Raw genomic sequence first — 14,234 nt, forward strand, 5'->3', positions numbered from 1 at the left:
GGCATCGAGCGGTGCGGGCGCAGCCGCCGCCGCCCCCGGCGCAGGAGGCGGGGATGTGGGAGCCGAATCGCTGGAGGGAAGGAGGGACGGGCACACGTAGGTGGGGGCGGGGACCTCCCCGGCTAGTGTTTCGCGGCCGCCTCGGATGATAGAGTTGTCCCCAGTCTCGAGTTCCGTACCATCCCCCCTTCTAGGGCTGCAGCAGCCCGAGCTGGCCCATTAATGATTGATGCGGGGGCAAAGGCTACGCCAGCTACTCTGCTGTGCGTTCGGAGGGCGAGGGTCCGCGCCGGGGTTCGAAACCCGACAGCCACGAGGGCGTTCGAGAGGACACTGGGGAGCGGCATTCGCTGGGGACAGAGGGCTGCGGTGACGGTGGGGGTGGGGGGAGGGCCCCTGGCGCTCCTCAGCCTGGCGGGGCGGAGAGATGCGCTAACAGTAATCTCCAGAGGTGGCGCGGCCAGAGATGCTCCGGAAATTGGGGGGCTTTGAGACCACGTCCTTTTCAGGGCTGTGTCACTGTCAGACACCTCGGACTACCCTCTTTTTTCTGTGTGTGTGTGCGCGCGCAAGCGCGCGCGACTCTCGTCGACATCACATCAAACCTTAGTTTATTACCTTTCGTTTAGCGGACTTATTCAGGTGCGTCACTAACCTCCCTTCTCCCTCGTCCTTGTCCTGTCCAAACGAACCATCCCGTAACTGACTTCTTGTCGCGCTCACCAGCCCTCGGGGGCCTCAGCTCAGCCATTCTAATGTTCTTGTATCTTTAACCACGAATCTTGTTTGAAGCCCAAAGTCCGACAGCTCAGGGTCGGCTGCTCAAAACCAGGCGATTCAAAAAGACTAACGATCTGAGTTTATTAAGAAGGGGTTCCTAAACAGAGCTGTGCCCCAGTCTAGGGTTGATCATAGATAGGGGAGGGCGTTAGTGAGGGAAAACTTCAAGGAGCAGGTGCATTTTGCACGAATTGAAAAGAGAACAGAGGCAATTCGTAGAGACTGGGAGGGGATGGCTTGGCTTATGCATAATTAACCAGAAGTACCTGGCAGGCTTGGGTAGCTGGAGGCCAGAAGAAAAGAAGACTGAAGAATCGGAGCCGGGGGCGGCGCGGGCGGGGTGGGAGTGGGGGGGAAGGTTGTGCTACACTGCGTGTGAAAATATGCCCTTGTGCCATGTAAAAACGGGCTAAAAAGCCTGTCTGCTCTAACACGTTTATAAACCATTTCACAGAAATTTCTCTTAGTGATGCTCTAGGGGTGTGACTGAGTCTAACTTGCGTCATGGACCTGCAGTATAGTGTCATGGCAACAGGAGTTAGCTATAAGGGACCAGGCTTGGTTCTAAGTGTTTTACAGTTTTTAATTTTTTTAGTTATTTTTTTTTTCCATTTTACAGACAAGAATATGGACACTTCATAACCATAAATAATATGCTCAATTGGTAGAAGGGGAGATTTGAACCTAGGCAAGCTGCTTCTAGATCTCATGTACTTAAACCAGAACATCTAACATGCTGCTTTGCTCAAAAAAACTAGGAAGGAAGGACAGTTTAATTTAGGAAAAGGCTTTCATTTTTATTTTACGAAGGAAAGGCTACCTTCATCACTACAGCAAATCTTATAGTAGATCAAGGAAGATTTACTTAGTAGTTGCTCAAGGAAGACTGAAGTTGTGAATAAGAATTATTTATAACTAAGAAATCATTCGGTATTGTAAATGTCTAAAATTACTAAAAGATAACAGAAATGGTCACTTTAGAAGTTTCAGCCTTCTCTCTCAAAAAATGTTTTCCACTAGTAACTGGCTTAGCAAATTCTTACACAATTAGGCCAAAGGTACACTTGTGTCTTATGCCTTTCTTAGCTATCACAAATTCTTGATTAAGGGATTTTAAATTAATGATATTTTTCTGTATTTACTTAACTAGTATTTTGTTTCAGTATTTTCTGTTTTTCCACTGTCTATAGCCTTGTTGTTTCAAGGCAAAACCTAATTTCCTTTCACGTCTGGACCAAGGATCAGGCTAATTTGTAAAAGAAATTAAGATTCAGGCATTTATAAATCAGGCCTAGGAATGATAAACCTGAATCTAGGGCAAACCAGAAAAAAATTTTTCATACCCTTTGTTACTTCACAAACAGCCTGGCTGTGGCCTGTAAGCAATGTTGATCCTATAATAATTTCCATATTTATCAACCTCTTAGTTGCATAATACACTCATTTCCATAATTGGGGAAAATATAACAGAAAGTCCACATCAAGTAAAATAATTAAATTTACTGTAAATGAATGTGCAAAAACTCTAGTTAGATAAAACAACATTTATATTCATGGCTAAAGAGTGGTGAGACTGGTTATAATAAAATATGGTGTTCTTTAAAACAGTATTGTGTAAATTCAAAAAATATGGTTTAACCTTCTTATAAGTCTTTCAGAAAGTCTTTGTGATTTCTGCTTTTCTCTTTTACATATCTCACCCCATGCGTGGCATAAAATCAGCTGATGCCATGGAGTAGTGTTCATGAAAGCTCACTGGTGCCAACCCAGACAGCTACCCTTGCTATACCTTGACAAATGCAAGTAAAAAAGAACTAAGGAAACAGAAAAACTGACCTAACATCGAATAAAACAGCAATATGACTTTTCCTTAATTACTATAAAAAAATTATAGGACTAATTTTTCTTAAGTTTTTTGAGATATAAAAATGTGTTCCCAAACCCCTACATAAACTGGGTTTTGTAGTTTGTTTTATTTAACTCAGTAAACTAACTGCCTCTTGGCAGTGAGAACCACACTCACATCCCCTGGGCTTGGCTAAACAGATAGAAGCAGTGGTCTGGTGCCATTCCCTGAAGGTGCACCGGAAGATAAAGCATCTCTAAGGTAATCAAGACTGACTACCAGGTTCTTGGTAGAGAATTACCAGGTATTATATTGGAAAGCCAGTGCAAGTGTATAGAGGCAGAAACCAGCTAGTTCTCCCAATTGAAAGCTTGTCAAACCAAGACCCCAAATGTGATTTGGGTCGTTCTATGGAGGCCCTGTACATTCGGGAGCTGAGAGGTCCTGGCTACAAAATACAGTCATATATTAGAACTGTAGCAAAGAGGACAAATGCTTTTGCCTATATAGTTAGCTTTGATAAAGTTCTTATTTATAAACCACTATAGGTTTGTATTTCTCTTTACAAGAATAAAATGAAGCAAATATAGAAATTCCACAACAAATTTGATGTTCTCTAATAGGGACAATGAGCTATTTGTAAAACCTGCAGGAAAAATACACTGATATTTGCTAATTATACACCTGTTTTCAGAGGAAATAATTTTTTCCTACTCTTATATTTAGCCAAAACCAACCAATGAATCAAAGAAAACCCACTTTGGACCCAGTGCTTTAATGCACCCAAGACTCTGTACAAAGAGAGCTCTATAAGGTTCAGGCTCTCTCCTCAGAAGATATAGTCTAAACAAAGTGTTTTCTTTCCCCCCAAATTGAAAACAGTTATAATATTATTTTTCAAACTCTTCCAGGTCAAATATAGTCACTATTGGATTATGTGGTCTGAACTTCCTAAGGGTGGAAAACCTTTTGGCAATGGCATCAAGTGTAATTATGGCAACCTTTGGAGGAAAAGTACAATCCAAAGGCTGGAAGCTAGAGAGAGTATGGTGGGAGATTGAGTTCATAACTGGCTCTCTTCCTGCCAGTTTACTGAAGTGGTGACAGGATTCTCTTTTGAAGAAAAGCTAAGGAAGACTTGTTAAGGATGTTTTTGCCTTTGAGTATCGAGTGAAAACTCCATACTCCCCTCTCTCCCACCAGTTCACCTATTCTCTCCAAAGTGGTGTGCACAAGAAAACTGATTAAGGAGAAAAATACAGTGTTACGACTTCTTTTTCGATAGATGTCATCTCTTTAAATATCTATACTCTGTGAAGGTTTTATAATACACTTAATATGTAGTACATGGAGGTAACTTATAAATAATATATTGAGGCACGAGGGAGTGTCAAAACACTGACAGATGAAAGGTATGCATGTGATCAAAACTTTGTCGACTTTTGCCCTGCAGTCCATTGCTCTTATTTGTCCAGCCTGCTTCCACTCTCTGCCAGATCCAGGACGGAGTCCCCTTTCTTGCCTCTCAAGTGGCTGGAAAGGCTGTTTTGGGGTCACTAACTGTTAGCCAACAGTCTCTAAGCTCTGAGCAGACCTGCCTAACCCTTTAGTCTCACCCATAGCTTCCCTGAGCCAGGATGGCAGTCTCCATTTGGAGTGATTTCCCTCAATTCTGCTCTTCCTGTTTCCTGGCTAGAGCCTATGTTGTCTTTCTATGAGGGCCTCATATTTACATGTTATATTCATCCTAATTCACAGTTACCCTTTGGGGAGGAGGCTGTCATTGGCTGTTGCTTGCTTTTGTTAGGGCCTTTTAGGTAGTTTCTATTTCTTTAACTTTAGAAAAAGTTACACAAGTATGTAAGATAGATTATTGAGTTTCTCCTCATTATTTACTGACAATTTTCCTTGAATCACAGTGCTTTGTCCATAGTAAGCACTCAACACATATTTGTGATTGTGGAAATTCTTTTCAGTACTGTAAGCCTTTAAAAGTTTGAGATCTAGAATCCTAACATCTTAAAATAGGATGTCACTTAATCCTTTAAGTCATCAGTCCAATTCTCTTCCCATTTATGATAGTTTCAATTTATTGATCATCTACTGTTTTCAGGAACTGAGATAAGTGCTTTACATATATTATATCTAATTCTCAAAATACTCCATGCAAGGTAAATCCACTATACCCATTTTTGGACAATAAAACAGACACTCACCCTTGAACATCTCCAGTAAAGGAACTTATTACCTCATATTACCTCCCCTTCCATTTTAAGCTTTTTAAATTGTTTGAAAACTTTGTAAATAATTAAATGAGCACGACTGATGAGAAAGAAAAAAACCACTGTTGCTTCTTGGCTCAGACCTCAACTGTAAGTGTTATTGAAGGTGGTCACCAGTTGCATCTGGTTAGAATGTCCCTGAGAAGAATGACGCCAAATAAGGCATGTATTTTTGCAGTATGTGTCAGCTGGATATTGATTAGGCATGCCTGGAAGGTACATTTCATATAAAGAGCATTTTCCTGTAAACAAATAACATCTGTTGTTACCAGGGGGTTTGCCATACTCTAGATCTCTAAAAAGAGGCAAGTAGCAGATTCCAAGATTTCGTAGATAATATTTGCATTTAGCACAGCATTATTGATTACAATGATTACAGAAAAAAAATATCCTGCTATGATATCATTGCACATTAATATCAAGGGGAAGCATCTCAGTACTGGGCTCTGTTTGGGCCTCAATTAAGCTTACCAGCTATTGGTTTCATTTAGTTTTATTTCTCTCTCTTTTTTTTTAATAAAAATTTTATAGAGGCATAATTAACATACATTATATTAGTTTCAGATGTACAACGTAATGATTCAATATTTGTATACATTGAGAAATGATCACCACAATAAGTGTTAACATCTGTCATCACACATAGTTACAAGAAAATTCTTGTGATGAGAGCTTTTAAGATTTACTCTCTTGGCCACTTTCAAATATATAATACAGTATTATTGACTACGGTCACAATACTGTACTCTACATTCCTAGGACTTATATATTTTTAGAAATTTATACTTTTTTGACCTCTTTTACCCATTTCACCCATCCTCCTCTACCCCCCATCTCTGGCAACAACCAATCTGTTCTTAGTATTGATGAGCCTGGTTTAGTTTAGTTTGGTTTTAAATTCCACATATAAGTGAGGCTATAGGGTATCTGTCTTTCTCTGTCTGGTTTATTTCACTTAGTTTAATGCCCTCAAGGTCAATCCATATTGTCACAAATGGCAAAATTTCATTCATTTTCAGGAGTGAATGCTATTCCATTGTATATATGTACCACATCTTTATCCATTCATGCATTGATAAACACTATGGCTGTTCCCATATCTTGGCTATTGTAATAATGCTGCAGTGAACACTGGGGTGCATATATCTTTTTGAATTAGTGTTTTTGTTTCCCTCAGATAAATACTAGGAAGTGGGATTGCTAGATTATATGGTAATTCTATGTTTAATATTTTGAAGAACCTCCATACCATTTTCTATAGTGGCTGCACCAATTTACATTCCCACCCACAGTGCACAAGCATTCTCTTTTCTCCACATTCTTGCCAACACTTGTTATTTCTTGTCTCTTTGATAATAGCCATTCTAACAGGTGTGAAGTGATATCTCATTGTGGTTTCAATTTACATTTCCTTGATGATGAGTGATGTTGAGCATCTTTTCATATATCTGTACATTTATTTAATGTAATTATTTTCCTTTTCTTTGAGGTACAATATCTGTTTGTCGAAAATATTTATCAACATAATTATCTAGATGCCAATCACTAAACTGATTGTAGAGTATCTTATATATATTGACTTTTTTAGATTGTATTTTAGTGATTTTATGTTCATCTTGTGCCCCATTCATGTGAAAACCACAAGAATTTGGGATTACCAATGACTCTCCTCAGCACACTTAATTCATTTCTACACAATGAACAAGAAGCATTTTTTTTCTAGGAGATACTTATTCTCACAGTCACTCATTGGTACATTTCCTTTGAGCCTTGTGTTCTGACAGTTTTATGGTCAAAACACATTAGTTTTGTTTTAGTCTCGATACTGCCCTGCTTCTCTATCCTTCCTTCCTCCTCCCTCCAATCTCAACTCTAAGTACCTCATTCTTATATACTCTTAACTCACTGTCTATAGATGTTTCCGGGGTAGGGATTATTGAATAAATCCATAGTGAGCATTCAGGAGATGAGCCCCAGTTGTTTATTTAACAAGCAGTAATAAACAGCATGCATGTACAAAGCTGGTACTAGATGGGCAGGACAAAGAAGAGCAGAGGAGAAAGTTGGAGCACAACAGAGAAGTCAGAATCATCCCAGTTCTCAGTTTTAGGGGAAATGGGTCCACAGTGTTTTAATGCATCCACTTTGTAATTACTTATTTAATGTAACCATTTTGAAACAAGAAACATTTCAATGCTGCTTCAAATGCCATTAAGCTTTCAGTGTTTTTACTTCTAAGTAATGTGCTAAAGAGACACCAGCACTCCATCTCTGACTCCCACCCCAGGGAGGGTGGGATGAGGGTTAAGTATCATCTAGCAAGCAAATCACATAAAACTAAGTGTCAAGTGTCATGTGGAACTGTCAATTCTGGCTTATTCGTCTATCCCTTGGTTTGTGTCTCACTTTCTCTGATTTTTCTTTTACCATAATAATACTTATACTTGCTTACTTTTGATTAACAAATAGATTTGTTGGAGAATGGAACTTAACTTTGCTTTCTACTTTAAACTGCATGAATGGCCACTCCTGTATTTTGGAGGCTTTCTGATTATACTAAACTGATTTAATTGGGTCTGTGCTGGGAGGGAAGGGGAGTGGCATGGAATGGCCTTTAGGACTATAGTTCTATCTCGTATTCCCATCTCCAGACCACACTGGAAGTCTTCAATTAACATTCTAACAGGTCCTTCTTATCTACTTCATCAAACTCATTTATAATAACGGCTTGGGGATAACTAGTAGATGTCAACATGATACAACACAACATTTTGTTTTCTTAAATTATTTTTTAAAATTAAATTAAATTAAAATAATATCGAGTAGTTGGATGGAGCCTTGTAAAAGCAATAGATTTGTAAAACGTTTTAAACAATTCATAAATAAAGTAGAAAATGAAAACCTCTCGTAAAGAAAGGAATTAGAGACAGAAGAAGGGATGTGGAAAGTCTACTTGGGATACTCTTTGTAATTTAAAAAATATTTGTGATTTTACACTCATGCCAAGGTTCTTTTGACTTTGCTGTGCAGAATGTCTTATCTCAGGAGAGACAAGCATAGTACAAATAGTGTAAAACAAAGAATAAAAAGAGGGAGGAAGAAGAAATTTCTCTGTGTGAGATAGGCACGGAAACAGCCGGCCTTGTTTCCAAATTGGAGTGGTACTGTCATTAGGGCTGATGTGGTTCTTAAATTTCACCTCAGCCTCATGGTTGATGGCGGAAAATCATTGCCATAACAGGGAATGGAGAGGAGCCCAGGAGAGGGGCTGCTCCTAAATCCTGTCCTTTGTGGTTGGTAGTTAGTTCATAAAAGAAAAGGATTTTTATTCTAAATCACCAGTTTTTAAGACTGAGGTTGCCAGTTACCACTCTCCCACTCTCCTCATTCTACCCTCTCTCCTCTACAGCTGCACTAGCCTTCTTGCTATTCCTCTAAGTCTCAAGCAAGTGCCACTAGGGGAGACTGTGTGGCTGTGCACAGGCTGTCCCCTGTACAGTGAATGGTGTGGCTGAGTAGGCAAGGAGATCTGATGAGCAGCTCATTATTAGCCCAAGCATGGGCTGTCTGCCCAGAAGAGGTGCCTTTTCCTGATTCACTGGTGGGCTGATGGCTGCCCCTGGGCCCTCGGCCTTGTCGTTTCTCTCTGCCTCCATCTGCCTCAGATGCTTTCTGCTCTGACATTCTCCTTTCATTCAGTTCTCTGCTCAATATCACCACCTCTCAGAAAACTCTGCCACCCACCTTATCTACAATGACAGCCCCCATCGCCTTTGCCTCCTCACCCTGCTTTATTTTCTTCATATTTTACTATCTGACATTATATAAAATATGGTATAATATATATTATTCATTCTTTTCTCTCCTACTGAAATATAAGCTCTGTGAGGCCTTTGCTGGGTGCTCTATCTCCAGCACCTATCAGACTGCTTGGCCTGAGGTACACTTAATAAACCTTTATGGAATGTTTAAGAACACTTACCCTCCAGGCTTTCTAAGCCCAGAGTTAGAATTAATTCAGAATATCTGTATTGGCCCTGTTCAGGCAGAATTTTCTGTACCTAACTGACCTCTCCAACCCAGAAAAGCTAAACCAAAAATAGAAAATACCAAAGCTATTGGCTGTGAACCTCAGTGACTGGAGAAGTAGTTTCTGCACTTCAGAATCAATCACGTGGAGATCCTAACAATGAAACAAAATCCCAAAATGATGCATGTCCTTCCACCACCACCCCCTCTCTACTGAGCAACTGGAAAGAAGCATGTCCACCGGCGAACTAGTAATTTATCTGGAAATAAACAACATATAACATGGGCTATTAAGATAGACTTAATGCTTTGATTTGAATTTAAAGGTCAGTTCTAACATAGTTTGTATCAAAGAGAATTCCTCAAATCTCTTCTATTAATAGCATCATTTAGCACCCCTGCAGCTTAGCAGAGACTGTTTAGGATTCTGTCTCACCATGGTTTCACCTTAACTGAGAGCTAGAGAAGCAAATGTCAACGCAGATATAGGGCAGTGGAGGTATAAAAAATGTACACCCTCTTTGCTGGTGGTTTGAGCTTTTAGAGTTTTACAGATCTTCCTCCTATAAGTCTAGTTTAAAAATGCTTGGAGTTTTGCAGATGTCCTGAGTGCTTTTAGAGTGCTGTGCACTAATTGTTAGCCTACTGGTGAGAGCACAGCAGACCTGCGGCTATAGACAGCAACTCGGGTTTACACAGAGGCTCCAGCCCACTATCAGCACTTACACGTGGGGTGGCCCACTTGCAGGCGCACAGGAGCCCCAAGGCCGCCCCCCTTGGGAAGAACAGAGGGAGCAGCCCAGGCCTTGGCTGCCTGCTGTCAGGTTTGTTGACTCGTGCCCTCTCCCGGACACAGTAGCTCCTGCAGGTGCCAAGTGACCTGACAGTCTCCCTTTGAGAGCAAAGCTAAAGGCTGAGTCCAGCCAAGTGTTGGCTGCAGAGACTCAGGAGGGAAAATAACTCCTGGAAACGTGGGTTCATGAGAGGTGAAAGAAGATTTGCATTCAGCTGTCAATAACTGATGGGTTGAATCTGAATTTTAAATGCCTTCCAGCTTAATTGAGATTGGATTTCATTTCATCTAGTGTGCTTAAAGAGAAACTTAGGAGAATGTAGTCTTGTATTTTTAAGAGGGGTGTCTATGTATCTGTGTATGACACAGGCATGTTGTCCTTGGGCACAGTTCCTGGGAAAGGAACAGTTGTTGCCTTATTACCTAACCTTTTCAGGGGCTTCCCCGCCCCCAATTGTAATGCTTCCTCTCATTTGCGTTCTGCATGTTTTCTTTGATGACAAAGCCTACAATGACATTACTTAACCCTGAGTGCAAAACTACATCCTTATGTGTTTCCTCTTTCAAGACTTTTGCAAAATCAGAGCCTGTTCTGAGAGAACCTCCACTGCTAATCCTGCATCCACAATGATGTCCAGTAACATTTACACCAGGAATTTCCTCACATTATATGGGAAAGTATTTATATTACCGTGCTTAAAATTGCCAGCTGAGAGCTCCCTATCAGAAAAGATTCTCTTTCCAAATGTGTATTGAGTCACATGCTTGTTTCTTCGAGTAACAACTGGGGAAAATGGGAAAATTCAGCTGTGGTGATTACTCTTGGTCTGTTCTCCTTTTCTCTCTAGTGAATGGATAACATGCCACGCAGGCACCCATGGTGGCCTGTCAGTAATCCCTAGGGTGAAATGAGAAAGGAGGGCCTCTGGGTAACCTTTTGGCCATTTCCCTAGCACCTTCTATTCTTTCATAGTAGACAGCTTTTTAAGTCCAGTTCCCTCACTTTACAGATGAGGAAACCAGAGCCCAGAAAAGTGAAGTTGTGTGCAAGTCCAGCCCTGGGCTTTCTCTGAAACTACAAAGGGACAGAGCGCAGTGTGGGGTGATTGAAAGAGCCCTAGCTTTCAAGTCAGATAGTCCTGAGCTTAAAGTCTGATTTGGTCACATACCAGCTATATGATCGTGGGCAAGTTGTTTAACCTCTCTGATCTGCAAAGGGAAACTGTAATGTTGTTGTGAATATTGATGTATAAAAAGTGCTAGATACAAACTGGGTATCAATAAAAGGTAGCTGTTACTGTTATTCCTATGCCTCCCCCTTCCCTGTTTACTCAAGGAATGACAAACCCAGCCACGATATTAGAAAGTACTGCCTTACTTAAAAGGGTACAACTTTTAGTAGAGTTCTTTAAAGATGAAAAGCCCCTGAGCTATAAAGGAATGAACTTTAGTAATGAGAGGACATCTGGGCATAAGGCAGCTAAATGCTGTGGGATGAGTTAAGTGTTACAGGAACAAGTTCCACTTGCAGGTGCTGGGAGGAAGCCTGTGTGAGAATGTGAAAGGCATGAAGATAGACATGGTTGTGTTCCAGGCAAGCATGCAGTCTCAGGAGAGTTAGCCTCATTTAGGTAATTAGCATTACTAGACTGAAAAGGGACAGAGCGCAGAACCAGAAACCCAAAGAAGTTGAGATGCATGCTTATGGATCTGAGTAGCTAACATCGGGGCAATTTGTTAGGAGGTGGTAGGGCCTCAGAACCTGGTCTCTGTTCAAGACTTGGAGAGGTCGGAGGTGGGGCTGGCTAACTGACAAATTCCAGCATGCTGGACAACTGCTTCTGCTTTTCTCTTTTAAGCCTGGCCTGAATAGATTGTGTATGTCGATATCAGTTATCAGTGCCATTTGCGTAAAAGGGTGTTTTTTTTTAATAGAGAATTCAATGGGAAAACCTGATTAAATTCTAAACTGTTAGCAATATTCTAAATTCTGCTCTAATCTTTCTTGATATCCTACCGATATTTAATATAATTATAATTCGTATGTGAATACCATCTTATGGTCTGTTCTAAATGTAATTATTTCCATGAATTAACAAAGTACACATCCTTTCAATTTTTAATACCTCTTTAATATTTCATCCAGGTTACATTACAGTTCTCCACTGGAAGTACTTGAGAAGCTAAGAAGTTATTATGATTACGAATTGCACTATTATGAGAATATCTTTGGATTTTTTTTTCTTTTAGGTTGTTTTCTTGCCATAAATTCCTCAAAATGAAATTATGAGAACAAATATATGAACAGTTTGGTGGCTTCTGTTAGAATTAACAAATTTCTTTTGGAAAAAAATCCCAGATGTTTTTCCTCACTACTTTGTCAACCCAGGTGCCACACAGGTCTCATGCCCCATATTCCACAGGAACATCCCCACTTTATCCTGGATCCTGGATACACACACTAGATGTATACATCAAAAGTTTTAGCAAGGTCAGTCTCAAAGCCCCATGAGAGTCCGTGCTGGGCAAGCTGACTCATACTGGCCTTGGCCCAAAGCTGACCTCAGCCCCAGAGAGAAGACAGAAAGGAAATGCTGCTTCTCCTTCTGCTTAGAGAACATGTGCCCAGTGCAGTAGAGGGGAGAAGGATACAGAATTGAACTGAAAAGGGGCTTTCCTATGTGTCATATTAACATTTACTATAGTATACTGTTACCAGGTCTTTTCATGATAAAGACCCTATTTATTCAGTTGGGAGTGGAGATAAGGAATTCTTCATTCACCAGTTGCTCTCCATATTGTTTTTCCATATGAAAGTAATTAGTCTGTCACAATTTCTGCGCAGTACTATCTTCAGCCCACTAGTCTGTAAGCTACATGAAGGGGGGAACCTAGCCTGTGTGCTGCCTACCCTTCTATCTCCAGCACTGGTGTGCAATAAATATTTGTTAAATCCATAAATAAATGAATGTATTCTTAGTAATAGGAAACTTCCAATAAATGTGACAACCCAGTTCTTTCTTTCCAGGGGACTTTCTATCCAAGCTGCATATGGAGCATTTCTTTTTAATAGTTAACAGTGACAATACAATGTTTAGCAGATTTAAAGTGAACATCAGCCATGCCTTTGATGTAAGACCAACCCAAACACAATTGTGAAATATGATTTAGAAAGTAATTTTCAGGGAAATAATAGGATTATTCTGAATTTGGCTGGTGCACTTGTTCTGGTTGAGGGAATGAAGATCCGATGAGTCAGCAATGCATCCAGTGCCTTATCTCCAAATGGTCTCTCGTGAATTAATCATTAGACAACATTCAGGGCCCCACCCATGTTTATTTTTCATTTTCAAGATTATGTTTCACAAACCCCAAATAACATTGAAAATAACTTTTCTTCCAAAAATTTGGTTAAAAAAAATAAAACTATGGTATGAATAGGATATGTTTTTTTCCAGTTCCAATTATAACTGGTTGTTGTTAGTATTTAGAATAACTACTGATTTTCGATATTATTGATTTTTGATATCTAACCATTTTTTCAAATTCCTTTACTCTGGTGTTTTTGTTGTTGTTGAGTCTTTTATGTCTCTTAATTATTCTCTCATATAATTTGTTATTCCTTTAACGCACTGCTAGATTTCATTTGTTAATATTTTGTTTAGAATTCTTTATTTTCATAAGTAAAATTATTCTGTAATTTTTGTATTATATATTTTGTAGCAGGTTTTTGTATTAAGAATATGGCAAAATATACAATGCAGTAAAGAGCTTTCTATCTTTTTTCATAGTCTAGAATAGTTTGAGAGGCATAGGAATAATCATGTAGTGCTTATTCCAGAATTGTAATGTTTTATAACACTAGGAAACACATCAACACAACTTAGAATATTATCAAATCAAAGGTAAAAAAAATATGTGATTATGGCAATAAGTGAGAAAAGTTGAAAAAGCAGGTTTTCTAATAAAAATTCCAAGTATAATAAGAACAGAAGGAAACTACCTAAACCTGCTAACGACTGTGAATTACAGTCAGCAACATCATATGATTGAGTAACAAATTAAAGCAACTACTATTAAAATCAGTGACAAAGCTGCAATATTTACATTCACCACTACTCAATAATTTTTGAAACTTTTAACTAATGTAATAAGACTATTCTATAATTTAACAAGTGGTATAAGCATTGAAAACGAAGATGAACTTTTATACAGTATGACTGTATACCTATAAAATGCAAAAGACTCCCTTAAAAAACAATTAGAACAATTAGAGATTTCAGCTCAATTGATGAATACCGGATACATATGCCCAAATCCTTAACTTTCTTCTATATTAGCAATTGCCTGTTAGACATGAGAAAAAATATCCTATTCATAATAGTGACAAAAATTATTTAAAAATTCAGAACAGATTCACTAATAAAGGTATAAGAATTATATTTTTAAAACTTCTCAAATTTTATTAAAGAACCTAAATAAATTGAGCATTATACCCTATTCA

This window comes from Pteropus alecto, unplaced genomic scaffold (assembly GCF_000325575.1).
Source record: "Pteropus alecto unplaced genomic scaffold, ASM32557v1 scaffold75, whole genome shotgun sequence".
Classification (NCBI taxonomy): Eukaryota; Metazoa; Chordata; class Mammalia; order Chiroptera; family Pteropodidae; genus Pteropus; species Pteropus alecto.